We start from the raw sequence: 21,428 nt of genomic DNA, 5'->3' as shown, positions 1-21,428 counted from the left end.
TTGTTCCCCCCTTCTCCTGGCCCCCCTTAACTCTGCCTTCATGCTCCCCCTCCACTCTACCATCATGCTCCCCCTTCACGCTCCCCCTCCACTCTGCCTTCATGCTCCCCCTTCACTCTGCCTTCATGCTGCCCCTCCACTCTGCCTTCATGCTCCCCCTCCACTCTGCCATCATGCTCCCCCTTCACTCTGCCATCATGCTCCCCCTTCACTCTGCCTTCATGCTCCCCCTCCACTCTGCCATCATGCTCCCCTTCATGCTCCTCCTCCACTCTGCCATCATGCTCCCCCTCCACTCTGCCTTCATACTCTGCCATCATACTCTGCCTTCATGCTCCGCCATCATGCTCCCTCTTCATTCTGCCTTCATACTCTGCCATCATGCTCCCCCTTCACTCTGCCATCATGCTCCCCCTCCACTATGCCTTCATGCTCCCCCTTCATGCTCCGCCATCATGCTCCCCGTTCACTCTGCCTTCATGCTCCCCCTCCACTCTGCCTTCATGCTCCCCCTTCATGCTCTGCCATCATGCTCCCCCTTCATGCTCTGCCATCATGCTCCCCCTTCACGCTCTGCCTTCATGCTCTCTTCCTTCTTCCATTCCCTCACTTACCTTTTCTATCTGATTCTTTCTTCTCTTCTGTCTTCTGTCTGCGGCGCTCCTCACTGAATGTCGGGCGTGATGACGTCACGCCCGGCATTCAGTGCGCACGGAGCCGGCGCCGCAGACACGCAAGGTTTTTTTTGTCTTCAGTTACTCGCTCCCCCACCAACGAAGAGGGGAGCGATCAGGGTCGGGGCCTACCGGGGGATAGACCGGTCCCACGGCGGGCCAGTCCGACCCTGTATGTAAAGCTAGGATAGTGTAAGGAATAACGGTGGTGAACCTAGGGTTAATGTTATATTGATATACTACATTATGTTGAACAATGGTATGATATATGTGTGAATTGTGAATACAAGCTTTTCTGTATTAACAGTAAAATACTTTGAATTAAATACATACATATGTTGTGAGTATTGATTATTTATAACGAATATATTCTGTGAAGTACTGCTGAGATACAGTGAATATTGGATACATAGTTCTGTAAAACTTGTGTTATTTAGTGTGGTCAAAAGACTGAGTAAGGCAACACTGTGTAAGAAAAAGTGCATAAAAGTGCGAGTTTTATAATGAGTGTATCTAAGAACAGAATAAGAGGATAGCGTGCGCAGGTAAGGCGCTACCACAGGTCCTTTAACATTGGCGAGCTTAGCCCTGGCTGTTTTAATTGTAATATAGTAGTGAAAATTGTTATATTGCTAATCTAATTCGGTAGAGGGGCGGGGACGAATAGCCTAGGTACACAAAGGAGGTGATACTTCTGTGTTCTTAGCGTACGCTTGCTCTGGAAAGAGGTTTGGACAGATAACATTCTTTTACTTGAGGCCTAGAAGAAATACAATTATTTAAAGCGAATCTAGTTTAAAATTTAAAGTTTCTTGGATACTCGTTTTATTTCTTTCTTTAAGAAGGAACGGTTTGTCGCACTGTGAGCGTTTCTGAGAAACGTGGATTCACTTTTCAAGGTTGCAACAGTCATTTGGAAGGGTCCTGCTGAGAGGAGAAAGACGTTTCTGAATTGAAGAGGATCTTTCTGGAAGCAGCATTTATAAGTCTCGGAGGCTTAAGGGGACCGGTATTACTACAGTGAGAAGTAACACTCAACACAGAACAAAAATGACTTCTGTATCTGGACAGGCAAGTATGAGTTTTATTACCATTAAGAAGTTGTCAGCAAATAGTATGTATGTATAGTATGACCCATAATAGTATGACCCATAATACAGCGGTTTTAACAGAGGGGTTGTAGTCAATCTGCTTGGACAGATTTTAGCACTGGGTTGGTAGTACTATGGTCTGACTTTTCCACCTTTATTGATTGTGCACTATTGAGCTGATTGCCCTGCTCTCACCACCACTCATTCTCTTATTGTCAGCAATAAAACTGTGTTCTTTTTTTATCCAACCTTAATTAAGTGTACGTGTGTTTATCATACTTGGTATAAGTAATTAGAGTAAAGGGTTGAGTACTGGCAAGAAGCATTCGCGCTATGTATTTTAACACATTTTAACACATTTCAGGTACAATAAAACATACATTTCTCTTTCATCCATCTGGGGGACACTGCTTAATCATGGGGTTGAGTAGGGTAGGAGGAGTTTGGCACCTATATAGTTAATTTCCAAGCTGCCGACACGGGGTCCATAGAAGGACACCTGCTGTCCCCCGGGGGCCATAGAAGGAGAGAGAGAAATATACCAAGTCCCCTCCTCATGAAGGAGGAGAAGGAGCTTGGCAGTGACCATAAAGCAGGATAAACCTGCTTAGGGGACTGGAAAGGATGCCGGTTATCCTACTTAACAGAGAAGTAGAGACTGCAGGCTTGGATTGCCAGAGGCATGGCAGTTGGCATCCGCTTTGCAGGGTTCGGACCTGCTACCTTTGGCTATGCACCTGAAGGAAGTGGCAGGTTATATGTATGAAGAGGCCCAGAATTCGGCATCCATATCTTCTTCTATTTTGGCTACAGCTGTAGCAGCCAGAAGAACTCTATGGTTGAGGCCTTGGGATGCGGATGTGGACTCACGCTGCATCCTGGCGTGAACTAGCAGCCGGGCGCGTGCTTTAGTTTCTATGCTCTGTTATTATCCTTGTGGCATAGATTTAGGAGGGTGTAGGGACTTCCTCCAACTCCAGGGGGAGCTCTCATATGATTTAAACTGGTTCATTTATATTTTTATACATGCTTCCTGGTTTATGTTATTACCTATGCTAGTTCTAGCTAGTAATTAATTAGCTGCCTCCTAAGGCTTATTGTCAGCCCTGTCCTCCTCTGTCCTGATTGGCTCTTAGTACTATTTAAGGCAGTGAGGTCTAAGTCTAGTTATAGCACTCTGTTCCAGTACTGCTGCCTGCTCCTGTTCCTGTCTTTGGTGTTGAAACCTGTGATTGATTATACGTGTATGACATTTGCCTGTTCCTGGATTCTGAACCTGTGCTTCTGATCCTGATCTATTGCCTGTACCCGGATTCTGAACCTCTGCTAGTGACCCTGACCTTTCGCCTGTCCCTGGATCCTGAACCTGTGCCTGTGACCTTGACCCTTCTGCCTATACCTGACATACTCTCTGGTGCTCTGTCCAGTCCGCTTATCTCTGGCCTGCCGCTACTCTGCGTGCTACCTCCTGTACCTGTGCGCTGCCATGTTAGCATAAACTCATACTACTCTGAGCATAAGACCTGGGGACTTCCAAGTACCTGTGAGCATAACCAGTCTCTACGGGAAAGGCGGCTGCTAAAGGTGAAGACCTCTTCTACCTGTTCTTTGAGTTTATGCCGCACTGGTGGCCATAACACCTTACGCTAGTGGAGTATTATTTGGTCCAGAATTGGGCTCCTGGATTTCGCAGACTACAGGGGGAAAGAGTACCTCCTTGTATGTCAGTAATCCAAGGCTAGAGCTCCGAGGTTTAATTCCTTCAGACATCACTTACGGGGATGGGGGGGGGTGTTTCTGGTGGAGGTCAGGCAGTCAGATTTAGATATTCTGAAGGTACGAGACAATCTCTTCGGGGAAGGTCAGCCTCTTCCTCGTCTTTGGGACGCTCCTCCTCCAAGCTTCCGGATAAAACTGCAGCATGACTCCCACCGTCCACTGCTCTGCTAGCAGTGTAGGGAACATCTGCTACTGCTCAGAGAGCAGTAGGCAGCATTATCAGGTGACAAATGGATCAGGGAATCATGGAAAGAGGTTTCATGATAGACTTGGTGGGGCCAGCACCTCACAGGTTGTTTGTAACTAGTGGACTAGTGTAACTAGCCCGCCATATACACAAAAGACAGGTAATGCTCCATTGTATCGATATGCTTCTTTCACAGGGAGTTATTGTAGGGGTGCCGGGGAACCAAAAGAGGCAGGGGTTTTATTCCAACCTCGTTTTGGTCCAGAAGCCGGACTGTTCGTTCAGGCCAGTGCTAAATCCTCACCTGAGGGTAGTCTTATTTCGGATGGAATTGGCAAAATGGTCACCAGCGGTCTGGAGGCGGGTCAGGTCATGGTGTCTTTTGACATCAAGGACGCCTACCTCCATATTCTAATCTGAAAATGGCATTAGCCTCTTCTCAGATTCAAGGTTGGCTCGGCTCACAATCAATTCAGGGCTCTTCCATTTGGTCTTGCAACAACCACAAGGGTGGTTATGAAGATTATGGTGGTAATGGGGGCCCGCTTTCATACCAGATGGGTACAAATAATACCCTATTGGGACGATTGATAATCAAGGCTGTGTCAGAACTGCTGTTGGAACACCTTCAGATTTCTGTTCAGGTTCTGGAGAGGCAGGGTGGGCTCTTTAATCAATCAAGGTCACAAATGATACCTTTAAAATGATGTCATTTCTGGGATTATTAATGGACACGGCATGCCAGAGAGTTCAGTTCTCCTGTGTATGAAACGGTTAGGAAAGATGGTGGCACCTTTCAAGACTCTCACTTATGATAGGATTCACTCGAGGTTTTTCCATTGGGACATGTTGAAGAAATGGACAGGGTCCCATCTGTAGTTGGATCATCAGTGGATGATGTTATCAGAGAGTTTTGTGCAAGAGCAAGAGATCCACTAGCAGAAGCGGTGGATGTATCGACAATGCCATGGGACTTCAGGTTAGGTTACCTGTTTCCTCCTATATCAATGATTCCCAGGATCCTTTGGAGACTCATGCAGGGAGGTCGGCCAGTCATTCTGGTGGCGACAGCTTGGCCATGAAGAGTCTGGTATCCAGAGGTTCTTCTTATGACAGTGGACCTGGGTATTCAGTTACCCCTTTGGAAAGTTTTGCTGATTCAGGGACCATTCTTGCTTCAGAATTTAGCCCGATTGAATTTAACGGCATGGCTTTTGTCATTCTGTGGAAATCCAGAGGGTTTTCCTCCAGAGTAATTGATACCCTTATCACAGCTAGGAAGCCAGTTTCGGCTCAAATTTATTGCCGCATCTGGCGTACATACATAAGATGGTGTAGGAATAAGGCCTGCAGTTCAGAGTCTTTTTATCTTGCTTTTATACAAGATGGTTTGGATGGAGGTGTCAGCTCTGTCTGTGCATTTTCACAGACGGGTTGGCTGAGAGTCCGGATGTTAAGGTTTTCTTACAGGGAGTTTTTCATATACAACCTCCCTATGTTCTACCAACGGACCTTGGGATCTTCGTTTGGTCCTTAATATGCTGCAGGAGCCTCAGTACGAACTGTTACAGTCGGCAGAGTTACGTTTTTAACTTGGAAGGTGGTTTTCCTTCTTACTATTGCCTCAGCTCGAAGGGTATCTGAGCTGGGGTCTTTGTCGTGAACCTTATCTGGTCTTTCACGATGATAGAGCAGTCCTAAGGACAATTCATCATTTCTTCCTAAGGTGGTGTCTGGTTTTAAGGTAAACCATGAAATAGTGGTTCCTGTGTTCACAGAGGATCCTCAGGGATCTGGAACAGGGAACATGAAAATTTTGGATGTGGTTAGGGTTCTACGAATTTATGTTAAGAGAACTGCAAAGATTCGTAGGACAGTTTATTTATCTTGTTTGATTATTCTGGACGTGGATGGTCAGCGTCTAAACAATCTATTGCTAGGTGGCTTACTCTGATTATTAAGCAAGCTTATGTCAGTACTAAATGATGTATTGTGGCCCATTCTACCCGTTCTGTGGGGGCGTCTTGGGCTGCATGGAATGGAGCCTCAGCGGACCAGTTTTGCAGAGCAGTTACCTTGTTCTCGGTCCATACTTTGACAAGATTTTACCAATTCAATGTCTTGCGTCTTTGGATGCCTTAATTGGCCACAGTACTCTACGTGCTGGGGTATCTGAGCAGTCCCACCCTTCAAGGGTGCTGCAGTGTTAAGCAGTGTCCCCCAGACGGATGAAAGAGAAAAGAGGATTTATACTTACGAAAAATCGGTTTCTCTTATTCCATCTGGGGGACACTGCTATCCCTTCCTTCTGTTTTCTTCTGTGGGTTCTTGGTTGGTTGGCCTATCTTCTTGGGGCTTTTTAATCAAACTGAGTTCCTGTGGGGGTTGGCAAGGGGAGGCGCCTGTCGGCAGCTTGGAAATTAACTATATAGGTGCCAAACTCTGCCTACCCTACTCAACCCCATGATTAAGCAGTTTCCACCAGATGGAATCAGAGAAACCGATTTATCGTAAGTATAAATCCTCTTTTTTCTTGTCACATCCTAGTTTACACTTTCAGGTACAACTGAACATACATTTTTCCTGTCTCATCCTGGTACCTCGGAAAAAACATGGCTATTCTCAACAACATCCTTATTAGAGACATATTGAGTGAGCATCCTGCCTAAACCAGCCCCAAATAACACATTTGCAGGGATATTGCCTGATACCCTATTTCCTTTAGATCTCTTCCATCTCCCTAGTCAAGATACATCATGGCCATAGGCACTGCAAGGTGAATTCCACCTACCCCTTTCACGGCACCCCTGTCTCTTAACCCCTGAGTTACCTTGTCACCAACAGTGACTGTTTGCAGGTTGTCTTTCCAAATTCCTTGGGGTTCTAGCATAACACAGGACAACTGGCGGAGATCAGAGGGGTGGTGGTCCATCAAAGGAGAATATAGATTTCTTCTTTTCTGGACAAGTGCACTTATATGCCCCACCTGGTTGCACACAAAACACAGGTGGGTGTCTCCCAGAACAGGCTTTGCCAACACCCTACCAAAAGATGAGAAAGAAACAGCAGGGGTAGGTGCTAAAGGGGATGGTGTTCTTACCCCCCTTTCCAGGCATAATGCCCTTGCACAAAGGGTCCTCTTTTAGCTGCAGTACCCGAATGACAGTATACTTGTCAGCCAATCTAGTTGCTTTCGTGGACAATGCAGGGTCATGATCTACTGGGCACAAGACGAGAAACTGCTCCTGGATCATTAAATATTTAAAAGAATGAAAGCCGATGATCTTTATTCCCCCCAATCCACTGTTGTAAAGATACAGGACAATTGGGCTACAAGTCCTGAATAAGTATCAGAGGCACTGCTTTTTAACTCTTTGAACTTTCGTCTGGGAGCCTCAGGGGTGATGTTAAAGTGCAGAAACAGGGCACTTTTGATAGCCTCATAATCTCTGTCCATTTCATGGGGAAGGACTGCAAAGGCCTGCAAGGCTAACTTTCAGACCAGGGGTTAAGTGCTGTGCCCACTAATCTTGGGGTAGTCCATACTGTTGGCAGGTTTTTCAAAATCGACCTAAAAAAGCATCCAAATCCCTATCTTTCTCCAGAGCAGGGAGTCTGCCGATACTAGTCTCTCTGGCTTTTGGTTGGTGTAGGAGTGTGGCACACTCCAGCTGGTATCTCATTTCTGCCAATTGTTCTGCAGCTTCTCTTTATGCGTGCCGCTCGGGTTGATTCCAAGGCTGCTTATCTCCCTGCAGCCTGCGCTGCAATGCTGCAACTTCTTTCTCCTGAAAATGTTGTATTAGCTGCATTTTGATTGCAATGTCCACTGGCCCCAAATATTTGATTGCTGTTTGTAAATAAATGTCCATAGCAGTATCCACAATTGAGCTGTTAGATTCACCAAGAAGGAATTGTCCAGTATTTGGTGCAGTATTCACCATCAGATCATTTTCTGAATCCTGGATGTACCCTCTATGGAACAAATCTCCATATTTTCTCTGATCACTTTTGCCAATGCTACGAAATCCTTTTTCTTCACATTGTGCAGTTCATCCTTTTCCATGCGTTGCATTCCTTTAATGTTCTAAGCATTGAATTCAGTCTATGGTGAATTAGTCTGCATTTCCTCTCTCAGTAATCACACAACCCTAAAAAAATTAAAACACACAGGGATGTTTTTAAAATTTAAATAAATAATATAAAATATACTAGATCACGTTGTGCATCTTAAACATGATTGTGAAGTTACTTTATTTTCAAACATGCAAAGGTTGTCCAATTCGGAACACTATCACTGAGAAATCATCAATTTTATAGCAAAAAATAGTCTGTGATCTAATGACTTTCCTATTTTGCACGACATTGGGATTTTTCTCTCTACTAATTCCAGTTTCCCATCTGATTTTGTGTAGTTTTATACTATATACTCAATTGGGCCTCATGCCTCATCAGTTGTTTTAGGTACTAACAGGGCCGGTGCAAGGATTCTCAGCGCCCTAGGCAAAACTTTGACCTACCGCCCCACCACCCCAAAAATTTACCCACTTTGAACACCCTCACACACTTGACGTTTGTAAAATAAAAAAAATAACTTTTACCTCCTTCTGGTTGGCAGTTAAGGCTGCAGTCCAAATGTACTGATGTCTGATGCAGAACGCTGTCAGAGGGGCAAACACAGGATTTCTATAAGGAGGGGTTTCCAAATGTTAGACTTAAAAACAAAACAAAAATCTTGTGACAATAAGCCAGCAACAGCCCCACCCCTCTCCACATACATTACACCAATACACCCCAAGAGGTACAGACGAGGAGACAGAGGGACAGAGACTGGCACAAAAATAGGAAGTGGAGAAACTGGCACAGGCAGAAGAAAGGGAGATAGGTGGGGCACAGGCAGTAGAAGGAGAGAGACTGGCACAGAATGTGGAAGGAGAGGCTGGCGCAAATGGGAGAAGGGCAGAGAGGCTGGCACAGATGAGAAGGGCAGAGAGGCTGGTGCAGATGTGAAGGGCAGAGGCTGGTGCAGACGAGAAGGACAAATGCGCTGTGGCAGACAGAGTTATGGCAGAGAGGCTGGCGGACATGAGAGAAGGGCAGAGAGGCTGGTGCAGATAAGAAGGGCAGAGAGGCTGGTGCAGACGAGAAGGACAAATGGGCTGTGGCAGACAGAGTTATGGCAGAGAGGCTGGCGGACATGAGAGAAGGGCAGAGAGGCTGGTATACATGGGGAAAGAGCAAAGAGGCTGGTGCAGACAAAGGTAGGGCAGAGAGGCTGGTACAGATGAGGGAAGGGCAGAGAGGGTGGCACAGATGAGGGAAGGGCAAAGAGGGTGGCACAGATGAGGGAAGGGCAGAGAGGATGGCACAGATGAGGGAAGGACAGAGAGGGTGGCACAGATGAGGGAAGGGCAGAAAGGCTGGCATAGATGGGGGAAGGGCAGAGAGGCTGGCATAGATGGGGAAAGGCAGAGAGGCTGGCACAGACCATGGAAGGGCAAAGAAGCTGGCATAGATGGGAGAAGGGCAGAGAGGCTGGCATAGATGGGGGAAGGGCAGAGAGGCTGGCGCAGACCAGGGAAGGGCAAAGAAGCTGGCATAGATGGGGAGGGCAGAGAGGGTGGTACAGATGAAGGAAGGGCAGAGAGGGTGGCATAATGGGGAAGGGCAAAGAGGCTGGCACAAACAGAAGGGCAGAAATGATGGCATAGATTTGGGAATGGCAAAGAGGCTGGCACAAACAGGGGAAGGGCAGAAATGATAGAGGAAGGGCAGATATAATGGCACAAACAGCAGTGAAGGTAAAAAAGACTGTATATATTTATTATTATTAATCATTTTTATTTATAGGGCGCCACTAGGTGTCCGTGGCGCCGTACAGGGACAAACAAAATTACAATACAAGTTGAGACAGCACAGTACAGTAAACAATAATCACAGTAACTCAATGAGCTCAACGCTAGGGTAGGGGGAGGGGAGAGTCCGCATACGACGGAGCCCAGAAGGGAGGGCACGGGTGACAGGGAATCTCCCAGAGGGAGAGGAGGGAGCGAGAGGGGATGGGGGGGGGAAGAGGGTCCTCGAGGAGGAGGGCTGATAGCTGGAGAGCAGAGTTAAAAGTGGTGGAGACAGGAAAGTGGTTTATATACAGAAAAGCATAGGAAATTTGAATGTGTTTATCAAGATATACTTACCTTCAGTACCAGGCTGTCAGCTCCATGTGCATGGGGCAAGGCTCAGCACCACAGTCCAGTCCCAGGCTGTCAGCTCCATGTGCAGGGGCACCTCTGCTCAGCATCAAAGTGCAGGTGGGGGCCAGGGTACACCCTACAGTAGCTGATGAAGCCGCCACCGATCCGCGGTACTTCCTGAACACAGCATGTGTCGGCTGACTGAGAAAAAGCACCAAGAGCACAGGGGGAGCTGAACGGCAAGCGGATCAATCACAGGCCAGCAATGTCCTGACACAGAGCTCCAACCAATCACTGTGAGAAACATCTGACAAACTGTTGGTTGGAGCTTACAGTGTCAGGACATTGCTGGTCTGTGATTGGTCCGCTTGCCACTCAGGACCCCTCTGCTTTTGGTGTGGGAGCTCAGTCAGCCGACAGCAAGATTTCATTCATAGAGAGACCACCATTATGAAGTGCGCCGGTAAAATGGCGCCGGCGCGGAACTTGGCAAAGTCACGCCGGCGCCTATGTAACTTAAAATATTTTACATTTTTAGTTTTTACTTGTTTTTACATTGCTTAGGGGCGGGCCTGGGTACGAAATATAATACAGTATTAAAATGTATAAATAGTTAGCATTGCACACTTTTCAAAATCATCATTGTACCACTGACCCACTAAAGGTTGAAAAAATCTTCAGGACAGAATGGTGGTTGTTATTATACTTATGTATGTATAACTAATCATATTATGCATGGCTGTATATAGGATATGTAATCATTCACATTAGTTCCTGCTCCATTGGAGCCCACAGTCTAAATTCCCTACCTCATACACACTAGGGTCTGGATCACTTATAAATAACATGGTATAAATTTATTTAAAGGAAATAGCACAAGGTGCTTATTTATATAATTGCAAATGCACTCATTTTTGATATTGTATATATATTTAATCTTTAATTTCTGAGACTACTAGAGGAAATGCCTTATTTCTGATGTATATATATGATACAATAAGCCTTTGCTTTGAAAGCCTTTTGTATATCTTGGTGTAAGGAAATGTCTTGTTTGGGGTTCGCAACTTTTACTGGGGAATTATTTTCTTTGGAGGAAATGTGTATTCTGCAACTGTTGGAAGTAAAGACTTATGCTAATCTCATGCTAATTAGACCTTTTGATGTGTGAGGGTCATATGAAGATGTAATTAGACTTACTGTCCATTGTAAGATGCAGGATATCACAGCAAGGTTTTAAGATATCACAGATAAGCATAAATATTGTTAGCTTTGCAATGCATGTAAATCCATGTTTGTGTAAACACATTGCATCATGATTCTAAAAATAACCTGTGTCCAAATCAGTATAAAAAGCACTGTCTTGTACACTGAAATGTATCGTTCTTCTTGTTTCATCTGGCCTGACCACTGGTACCTTTAACCAGTGAAGAGCAAATAAACATCACTTGCTTCAAAGGCCTGCTTGAAAATATCTTCCATGCTGAAAATCCTGTGACCTACAGATTAAACCCAAAATCAATCCGTTCCCGGCTGTTTCTGAGGTTTGGACCCAGCTTTTCCGGTACCACCGCTCTGCCTGCTACCCTGCAGCTCTGATCAGTGTGGTAGGCCAGGGGGGAGCCACCCACAGCAACCCTGGGCCATAATAAGAGGTCAGGAGTACCAGCCCCGGTACACCAGCAAGGGGGTACCCCAGCAGTGACAGTTACCCAGAAGAAACCCGGTACTGGATGTCAGTTGAGTCCAGTGGTAGTAGCATTTTAAGCCCCTCCTACTGCGGCAAGAGGGCGCACTTGAGATAACGTAAGGGAACGGCAAAGTAAGCCCAGCTGGTACCCAGCAGCAACAGACAGGGTGGCATAGGCGGTCCATCCTGTTACAGAAGCCAATTAACCTGCCAGTATGTTTTTGGACAATGGAAGGAAATCAAGGGGAGAATGATCCAAGCACTATGAGCAGATGATCAGATAACAACAGACCAGAACAGCAATAGAGAAAGTTCAGTATATATAGGCTCCTTTAGTGGAGAGGTGAGAGGCTTCCACCATCCCAAGACACCAGCCAGGCCTACACTAAATTTGAGGCATTAAATAGGCCCAATCTCCTCCCCCCTGAGGAATGAGTGAGAATTCCATCTGATTCCCAGGAGGTTAATCCTTTGCACAGATGTGGGGATTCTCACCCTGCCATATATCTTCCACGTAAAAGGGTTGTCCCCGACTACATGAGGCAGATGCCCAGCACTCAGGACAAAATATCTGCATTAATATCCGGGGTGGTGATTCACTTAAAAAGGGAACGACTGGAGCACGAGGTACCACCTTATGAGGCAAGCGTTTGAGTTTCATAGATTGATCCACCTTAATGGGGCATGATCAGGGACCATAATAAAATTAATAAAATGTACCCCACTGAGGATCTCTACAGCCTACTTGACTGGAAAGCACTCCTCTAGCTCCAAATATTGGGTTTCCCAAGTATACAGCTGTGATATTCAACCTAACACTGTACCCCCTCAAAATCTTGATACAGGACAGCCCCTAGTCCCATGTTAGAGATATCCATCTGTAGTACAGTTGTTTAGTAAAGTTCGGAGAGCATAAAACAGGACCCTCACAAAAGGATCCGCTTGAAACCAAAAGCAGACAGACACTTAGAACACCATGCTACCCTATTTGGTGCCAAATTCTACATCCAGTCCGTTAAAGGGGCTGCCAATGTAGAGAACTGGGAAATAAACCTCCTATAGTAGCCCGCCATTCCTAAAAAGGAGCACAACTGTTTTTTTGTACAAAGGACTGGGGCATTGTCTAGAGCCCAGGGCTTTAGGCAACCACTACCCACTGTGTATCCCAAATAATTTGTCTTTCTTTTCCTAAGGCACACTTTTTTAGATTAGCCATTAAACCTGCCTGTCACAGACACTAAAAAACAACTTGAAGACGATTAAGATGTGCATTCCAGTATTTACTATAGATGACAATATCATCAAGATGTCAGGCGCCGTCCCTCCTTTCCTCCTCTGCCACAGGAACGGATGCCTTCTGTGCTTGCATTGACTTCCGGGTGTCAACTACTAGCTAACACATTCTTTTTTCCTAGTGAAACATGACAGTATACTCTGGCCAGTACATGGATGCTGCTGAAGATCCATTACCATGTGACATGCTTCAACATCTAGCTATATGGATAGATCAGCAAGAATCTAATCAGGCATAGTTCCTTCAATGCCTGCAAGGACTGGCCACTCACCCGGATACCATTCAAGCATCTCTGACTCCTCTTGTACAGGCATCTTCATCTGCATCAGCCATGGTGGTTCAATCTGCCATAATTTGCGCATCCCTTTTCCAGACAAATTTGATGGAGACCCCAAGAAATACTGTGGATTTTTCAATCGGGGTCTTGCCCCACCTGTCCTTTCTATCACTCACTCTGCCACCCTTGGCATCTACTCTCCTGTAACTGTGCCTCCCTGTTCCCTCCAAGTTCCTCTGCTACCTCTCTCCCGATGCCTGTTGCACCTTGCTCACCTCTTTAACCTCTATTTCTCCACTGGTATCTCCCCCTCTGCCTTGAAGCATGCTCTCATCAATCCTATTCTCAAAAACCCTCCTTAAACCCATCCTCTCTCTCCAACTATCGCACATATCTCTGCTTCCCTTTGTTTCTTAAATTCTCGAACAACTTGTCTTCTATCATCTGACTCACTTTCTCTCTTCCCACTCTCTTCCTTATCTTCTGCAGTCTGGCTTCCATCCCCTTTGCTCAACTGAACCTTCCTTCATTAAAGTAACAAATAACTTTGTCTCAGCGAAGCCCAAAGGCCACTTGTCCCTTCTCGTGCTCCTCGACTTCTCTGCTACTTTTGACATTGTCAATCATTCTCTTCTCCTCACCACCCTTCACTTCCTAGGTCTTTGCAAAACAGCTCTCTCCTGGTTTGCCTCCTAACCTCTCTTTTAGCGTGTCTGATTCCGACCCTTCCTCCCACCCTTTTCCCTTCCTCTTTCTATTGTAGTCCCCCATGGCTCTGTCATTGGCCCTCTGCTCTTCTTTCTCCACACCACATCTCTCTGTGAACTTATTCAATCATTTGGCCTCCAACACCACCACTATGCTAATGACATGCAAATCTGTCTTTCTTCCCCAGACTTCTCTCCCGCCTTCCTAACCCAGGTATCAAGCTGTCTTTGTTTTGTAGCTACCTGGATGTCATAGCACTTATTGAAACTCAACATCTCTAATCTGAGCTCATCATCCTTCCTCCTACCAATGTTGCTACCCTCCCAATATCTCCCTCTTGGTTGACAACATCACTTTTTTCTCCTGTCACCCAAGCCCGCTGCCTGAGAGTCACCCTTGACTGAGCCCTCAGCTTTACCCTCATATCCAAGCCCTCGCCAAATACTGCCACTTCCTCTTTCGTAACATCATGAAAATCCATCCATCCACTCATCATTTCTCATCTCGACTATTGCAACTTCCTTCCCACTGGCCTTCCTGACTTTCAATTTTCTGATCTTCAATCCATACAGAATGCGGCGACTATCTCTTTCAGACTTCAGTTCAAGCTCCTTACCCTCACTTACAAAGCCCTTACCAATAACATACCTACCCAGCCACTCCGCTCTGCCTTTGAACTCTGCCTCAATTCAGCTCTCATTACCTCCACCCATGCTCACCTCCAAGACTTCTGCCACGCTGCCCTCATTCTTTGGAAATCCCTACCCTGTCTCACTTGACTCTCACCCAACCATGAGTCATTCTCTCACTGAAAATACACCTTTTCAAGTTTGCCTATCCTACCACCTTCTAACCATTCTATCCATCACCTCCTCTTCTGTGCCTGCCACCTCCATTTTCTCCTAGTTGGTACTAATGTCTCTCACCACCCCTCCCTGTAGAATGTAAGCTCTCATGGGTCCTCTCTACCTATTGTCCCATGTCTGTCTACTGTCATACTCCAAAAAACTGGGATGGAAGAACCACACTAGGTAAAATAATGCAAGCATATAGTATAATAATCACTGATTAACCCTAAAAGAAAACTCAAACCGGGGGGTGCACCCAGACACTGATATGTATTGGATATTGTAGAGAAAGACAGTGTAAATTGAGGCACTCCGTGGATGCTCATTAAGATTTAACTTTTATTAGATTGATTAAAATGGACAAGAACTGAGCGAAATAATTAAAAGGGTGGATAAAAGTTGTGAATGGTGATTAAAATGCAAAACGATTTTTTTCAAGGCCTTGAAAAAGCCACTGAGCGAAACGCGAGTCGGCGTTTTTGTCTCACCATCCTCATTGCTATGTACCTTAAGGATCGCCTCCCAGTTTACTTTAGGTAGGGAAATTTCACAAAACCCCGCGATTCCTGTACCTAGCATTATCATTCTCCTATGCCTTTATCAAAACCTGATCAAAAAAATCAGAATTTAGCGCTACGAATAATGTATGAGAGGGACCCTTGCAGTGAGTCTATATCAGACTCTTAAGGTTATAATAGTACCTCTTATAAGTTCCATAGGAGAACTCTGTTTTTGATGCTATTGTAAGCCTATCTTAAGCCTAATGCCGGTTGAGACTTTTGTTAGATTAATCTTACTAACCCGCTATGTTCATTAGTGCTTAGATAACAGAATGTTTAGCTAATCTGTCTATTCTACATACAATACTAAGGGCTAGATTTACTAAGCTGCGGGTTTGAAAAAGTGGAGATGTTGCCTATAGCAACCAATCAGATTCTAGCTTTCATTTATTTATTACCTTCTACAAAATGATAGCTAGAATCTGATTGGTTGCTATAGGCAACATCCCCACTTTTTCAAACCCGCAGCTTAGTAAATCTAGCCCTAAGTGTTACATAGCTGCAATCTAGTGCCATTTAAGCCTGTTATTTTGCATATATAAGAGGATCTAGGTGAGACTTTGCAAAATCGTTTTGCATTTTAATCACCATTCACAACTTTTATCCACCCTTTTAATTATTTCGCTCAATTCTTGTCCATTTTAATCAATCTAATAAAAGTTAAATCTTAATGAGCATCCACAGAGTGCCTCAATTTACACTGTCTTTTCTTTCTCTACTGTCATACTCCGTCATACGTCCTGTTATATCTTTTGCTACACTCTGTTTGAGTAATATAGGTACTGGAGCAGCAATAGTTCAACACAGGCCACGAGCTGAGAGCAGACTGAAGTACACGCAATCCACAGGGAGAACAGGAACCAGAACCACAGGCTGCAGGAAGTGAGCTTGAAGAACAGACGTCAGACAGGTGAATCCAGGAGGTTTAGATAGTGCTCCCAAACCTCTTAGCCAATAAGGAAAAGGGAGGAGGCCCAGAAGGAAAACACACTGTGCACCTGTGCAGATCTGATAGTAGAGCAATGTATGGCGTGAGCATGACGCCAGGACATGCCAGTTTCAAGATTAGTGAGAGGCAGGTAATGAGACAGATGCCCGTATGCGGGACCAGAGCGTGACATCTATGTAATCTGTGGCGCCTTATAATTAAATAAATACTAATAATTGAGGAACGCAAAGCAAATGTAATGTGCATTTTCTTTTTGTAAAACAATGAAAGTAAATTTGGTAAATGCAGTGGCAAAAGCCCGCTACTGCAGAAGCACACGCGAACAACTTCTTCCTTTTATGTAGTTTTATTGTCAGGATGGTAAATGTTTTGACACTGTACAGATTTCACAGCATTTCTTGGACACCCTAAACGCTAGCTAGACATAGCTCTGCTCTCTCAAGACCAGCCAGCTTCCCCAGCGTTGATCTCTCTAAACAAATGGCACAAACAAGCTTTTATACATGTTACTCCTCCCCCAGCCTTATCTTGATGGACAGGTGACACACCCACCTTCTCTTTAAAAGAAAACACCCATCAGTGGCTCTGTTTGCCCAGACACACCCTGTGTGTTTGCTGAGAGGAAATCATGTAAGTTAACAAACTTTAAACTACACATACGTTTTTACCTGGTTTAATCTCAACCTAGATGCATAACTGTGCCAATGTTTTATTCTGTTTGTATACTTTGTCTGCCTCTTGTCAGAAAAATGCCTCCCTTTGTTACAATGCGCATCTGAATTTAACAATGAGTAGATCTAAAGAAAAAACAGGCACATGTAGCATTGTGGGTTTTTCTTCTCCTATAGCTAATTCATAGGCAAATACGATATGCATACAATATACATTTGTACTTTTGATTGACAGTGGAATGCACAGGCATGCAATTACATAAAATAATAAATAAATTATTAATCCTTACACTAATATTTTATTATCATAGCTATTATCATCAAAAATTATCATTATTTCATTCTAATCCTCCTCATTAACCCTTTCTATGATGCTGTATGTATGCTGTTTGTATGATATTTCATGATTTGTAAAAAGCATATTTGATAATAATGGGAGAATGGCTGTGCTGCCATATACTGTGTGGAGATAATGGAATAATGGCTGTGCTGTCCGATAAATGGTTGATTTAGGAGCAATGTTACTAGCAGCAATATCCTTGCCTGTGAAGCCCTTTTTGTGCAAAGCAATGATGACTACATGTGCTTCTTTGCAGATAACCATGGTTAACAGAGGAAGAACAATGATTTCAAGCACCACCCTCCTTTTAAAGCTACCGGTCTGTTATTCTAACTCAATCAGCATGACAGAGTGATCTCCAGCCTTGTCCTCATCAACACTTTCACCTATGTTAACGAGAGAATCACTGACCTGATGACAGCTGGTCCTTTTGTGGCAGGGCTGAAATACAGTGGAAATATTGTTTTTGGGATAAAGTTCATTGTCATGGCAAAGAGGGACTTTAAATGAATTGCATTTCATCTGATCACTCTTCATGACATTCTGGAGTATATGCAAATTGCCATCATAAAAAGCGAGGCAGCAGACTTTATGAAAAATAATATTTGTGTCATTTTTAAAACTTTTGGCCATCACTGTAGTAAACTTGATTACCCGAGCTTGGAAGAAGGTGCCCTCTCCTACTAAGATAGAGTTGCTAAATAGACTGTGACACATCTCATCCATGAAGTACATCACAGCCCTCCTCAACGATACCCTTCCCAAATTTCATGAGATATGGACCCCATGATATAGACTCCATGGCTCTCCCGTCCAGGCCACAAAAACACTCCCGACCACCCCCCCTTTCTTCCTTTTTAACCTTCCTGCCCCCCCCCTCCCCCTTGCATCTATGCCTTCCCTCTTTCTCCTTGCTCTTCCCCTATCCTTTTATCTTTTACAATTTTATTAAAACACTTGCTTTCTTATATCCCACCCTAGAGGCGAGTTATATGGCAGAACCAGTTTTATGGTGTACTGTTTTATTAATCGGAAATGTTCTGCATTGTTTATTAAACAAAGTGTGAAAAAAAAAAGTAAAAAAGAAAATGTGTTGTAGTAAATGACCAGTCAAAAGGGAGAAATGTATTTCATATATTCACTTATGTTCCAAATGTCCTTTAATTATGGTATATATGTACATGAGTACACATTTTCCTTACCAAAAAAAGCCCACCCCATTCAGACATTACTTGCATTATATTTTGTTATATTGGTGAGTAAAATGCCCTATGTGAGACAGATTACAGGCCCTGTAATACTTTTTACTAATGACTGCCTTTTTCCCCCTGTTTAGATTAATGGCAGAGCCACAGTTATGCAGGTCAATGCAGTGGCTTCAGGAACTGTGACTGAAGTAAAATAAAGCCTGTATTTTTTTTTTTTTATGGAACAAAATTAATATATTATGATAGGGATGTAAGATTCTGGATAAAGTGGATTTTTTCCAGATTTAGGTAGGACAATTCAGCCCCTCTGAAATGGATGGTGGTAGATTGCCCATCTCATATTTTCTTGTATAGTTCTATAGGAAGACCATCCACCCCCTGTGCCTTATGGTTGGAAAACGTGGATATGGCCATATCAATCTCTTCCAGAGGGACACATTCAAAAGGTCCACCAAATTGTGAGAAAGTGTGGGTAGTTTAATAAAACTAACGTAAGAGCAGAGGTAAGTGTGTGTGTACTGTACCATAGAAGCGTAGATGTCCCTATAGTAATGAAAAAATATTTGGGCTATCTCACAACCACTAGGATAGTCTTACTGGTCAATTCATCCCTGGCTAGCCAAGCCAAATAACTGCTACCACATCAGCCTGAAACTAGTGTAGGAAAATAGGAGGTGGAGTTTGGACAGGTGGTCCTTCCAGTCAAGCTGTGCTCACAGCTATTGAAGTATATCCTCTCTGCCATGTGATACAGGCACTCCAGATCTCTACAACACTGATCCAGAGAAGATTCCATTTTCCTATTGAATGTTTTCGTTTCAGAGACCTGCTTTAAAGACATCCCAGAGTATGGCATGGGAAGATGTCACACAGTTGTCCACAGTTGAAAAAATTCTCCCACAGATAGATCAACTCTGACCTAACCCTGACCCCTATTGAATCCATCATCATCATCAGCAGCTATTTATATAGCACTATTAATTCCACAGCGAGGTACAAAGAACTTGCTCACATCAGTTCCTGCTCCATCGGAGCTTACAATTTAAATTCCTTAACAGACACAAACCGCATAAGACTAAGGTCAATTTAATAGCAGCCAAAAAAGAGTGTGGGAGGAAACTGGAGCACCCGGACAAAACCCACGCAAACACAGGGAGAACATATAAACTCCACATAGATAAGGCCATGGTCAGGAATTGAACTCATGACCAGACAAATAGGATTCAAAATTTTATACCCTCATCGAAAGTTAGATCAATACAAACAAGCACAGGGAGTGGTCTGATATGTTTCGGGGGAGATAATCAATTGAAGTAGCAGAGCTGGGCCATACGGGGGCAGGACAAAGTCTATCCACGACATAGTGTGGTAAGTGGTAAAATGGAAAGAGATTTAGTTTGTGTGTCCGGGTGTCTAAGCCTCCAAATATCAACAAAGCCCATCTCCTCAATCAGTGCATTAACCTCATGTCTCCGATCTAAACCCTTATGGAGGACAGTATTAAAGTCTCCCAGGCACACCATCGGAGTAGCTGGAGAGATTGCCATAAAGGTAGCAGCCCTTTTTAAAATGTCATTATTGTATGAGGACATAAACCACCAGGATAATAAGAGGGGAGACCTTAATAAACACAAACTGCCCCTATGGATCAGGCAGGGAATTGTTAACCAAGACAGAGACACCCCGTGCAGTTTGGAGAATGAGCGGAGTGGTACAACCACCCCACCCATTGTCGTTTCAAAGTCAAAACCCTACTGCCATATAAATGGGTCTCAACCAGTGTTATCTGGATTGTATTTATAAGTTTGGACAAAAACCGGCTCAGTAGAACAACAAACAATTCAATATAAGTATATATATAGAATGATGACACTACATAACTAATATTATATAATGTTTTTCATTCGATCACCATAACACTAATTAGATTCACAGATAGTTAGCTCCCATTAAGGTACATCAAATCTATATTAGTATGGGTTCTTCAAACAATCTAGGCTCTACACCACTCACTCACTACACAAATGATCACATCGAGAAATATATAAATTTTACCATATTAAGTATAATAACCAATCCCTTCTATGGCAAAACAATTCATATTCCCCAAATTGTACTCTTAATGTATTATACAAATATCAACCTCTCACTTGAATCTATTACTACATTGGAGGACAACCATCTAGATATTTTGGAGAGTCAAAACTCCAGAGGCTAATATAAACAGTAATGTGTTCCTATTTTATTATTCTAAAAACCATTTTAGTTCAAACTCGGCATTCAAGCCACTAGGTATCAGGGTCTTAAATCTGTAGATAGTTTCCATTTCCTCTTTAGCTAATCTTACGTCTACATCATTGCACCTCCAATGATTTTCTTAATACCACAAAAAATCTCTATTGAGTTGATGTCACAATTGTGGACATCTTTGCAGTGTGCTGATAATGTATGATTCATGTATCCCCTCTTTATATTCCTCACATGTTCCGCTAAGCGAATTTTCAGCGGACGACTAGTCTTTCCTATGTATTGTTTTTTACATTTACATTGGATTAAGTACACTACATTTCTCGTGTGACAACTAATAAAATCTTTGATTTTATAATTCAAATTATTAACTGTAGATGTACACTCAACTATTTTAGTTTTAGTGCTGGAAATAAACCTACCGGGTACACACATGCCACATCTATGGAAACCTGTGGTGGCTGTCCGTTGTTGGTTCAATTTCCTAGGCAATATACTACGAACTACCTGAACTTTGATATTAGGAGACTTCTTGTACACAAATTTCGTTTTTTTCGGCAGCTTATCCTTAAGAACTGGATCACTGGTTAATATCTTCCAATATTTCCTAATAACATTCTCGTAATTTTTATGCTTGTTATTATATTGTGTAATAAACATAACATCTTTTGTTTCATTTTCATCTGTTTGTTTCTTTGGTTCCAATAAAGATGTTCT

The 21,428-nt window shown here is 43.7% G+C and overlaps 1 long non-coding RNA gene across 1 annotated transcript in view; it reads left to right on the top strand.

The window, feature by feature from the left end:
* LOC142148821 (uncharacterized) overlaps nucleotides 1–21,428 on the top strand; it is a 226,066-nt gene that overhangs the window by 26,866 nt on the left and 177,772 nt on the right. The gene's annotated exons all lie outside the window — the stretch shown is intronic.

The sequence above is a fragment of the Mixophyes fleayi genome, chromosome 1 (assembly GCF_038048845.1).
Source record: "Mixophyes fleayi isolate aMixFle1 chromosome 1, aMixFle1.hap1, whole genome shotgun sequence".
Classification (NCBI taxonomy): domain Eukaryota; kingdom Metazoa; phylum Chordata; class Amphibia; order Anura; family Limnodynastidae; genus Mixophyes; species Mixophyes fleayi.
This window is presented reverse-complemented; position numbering and strand designations above follow the sequence as displayed.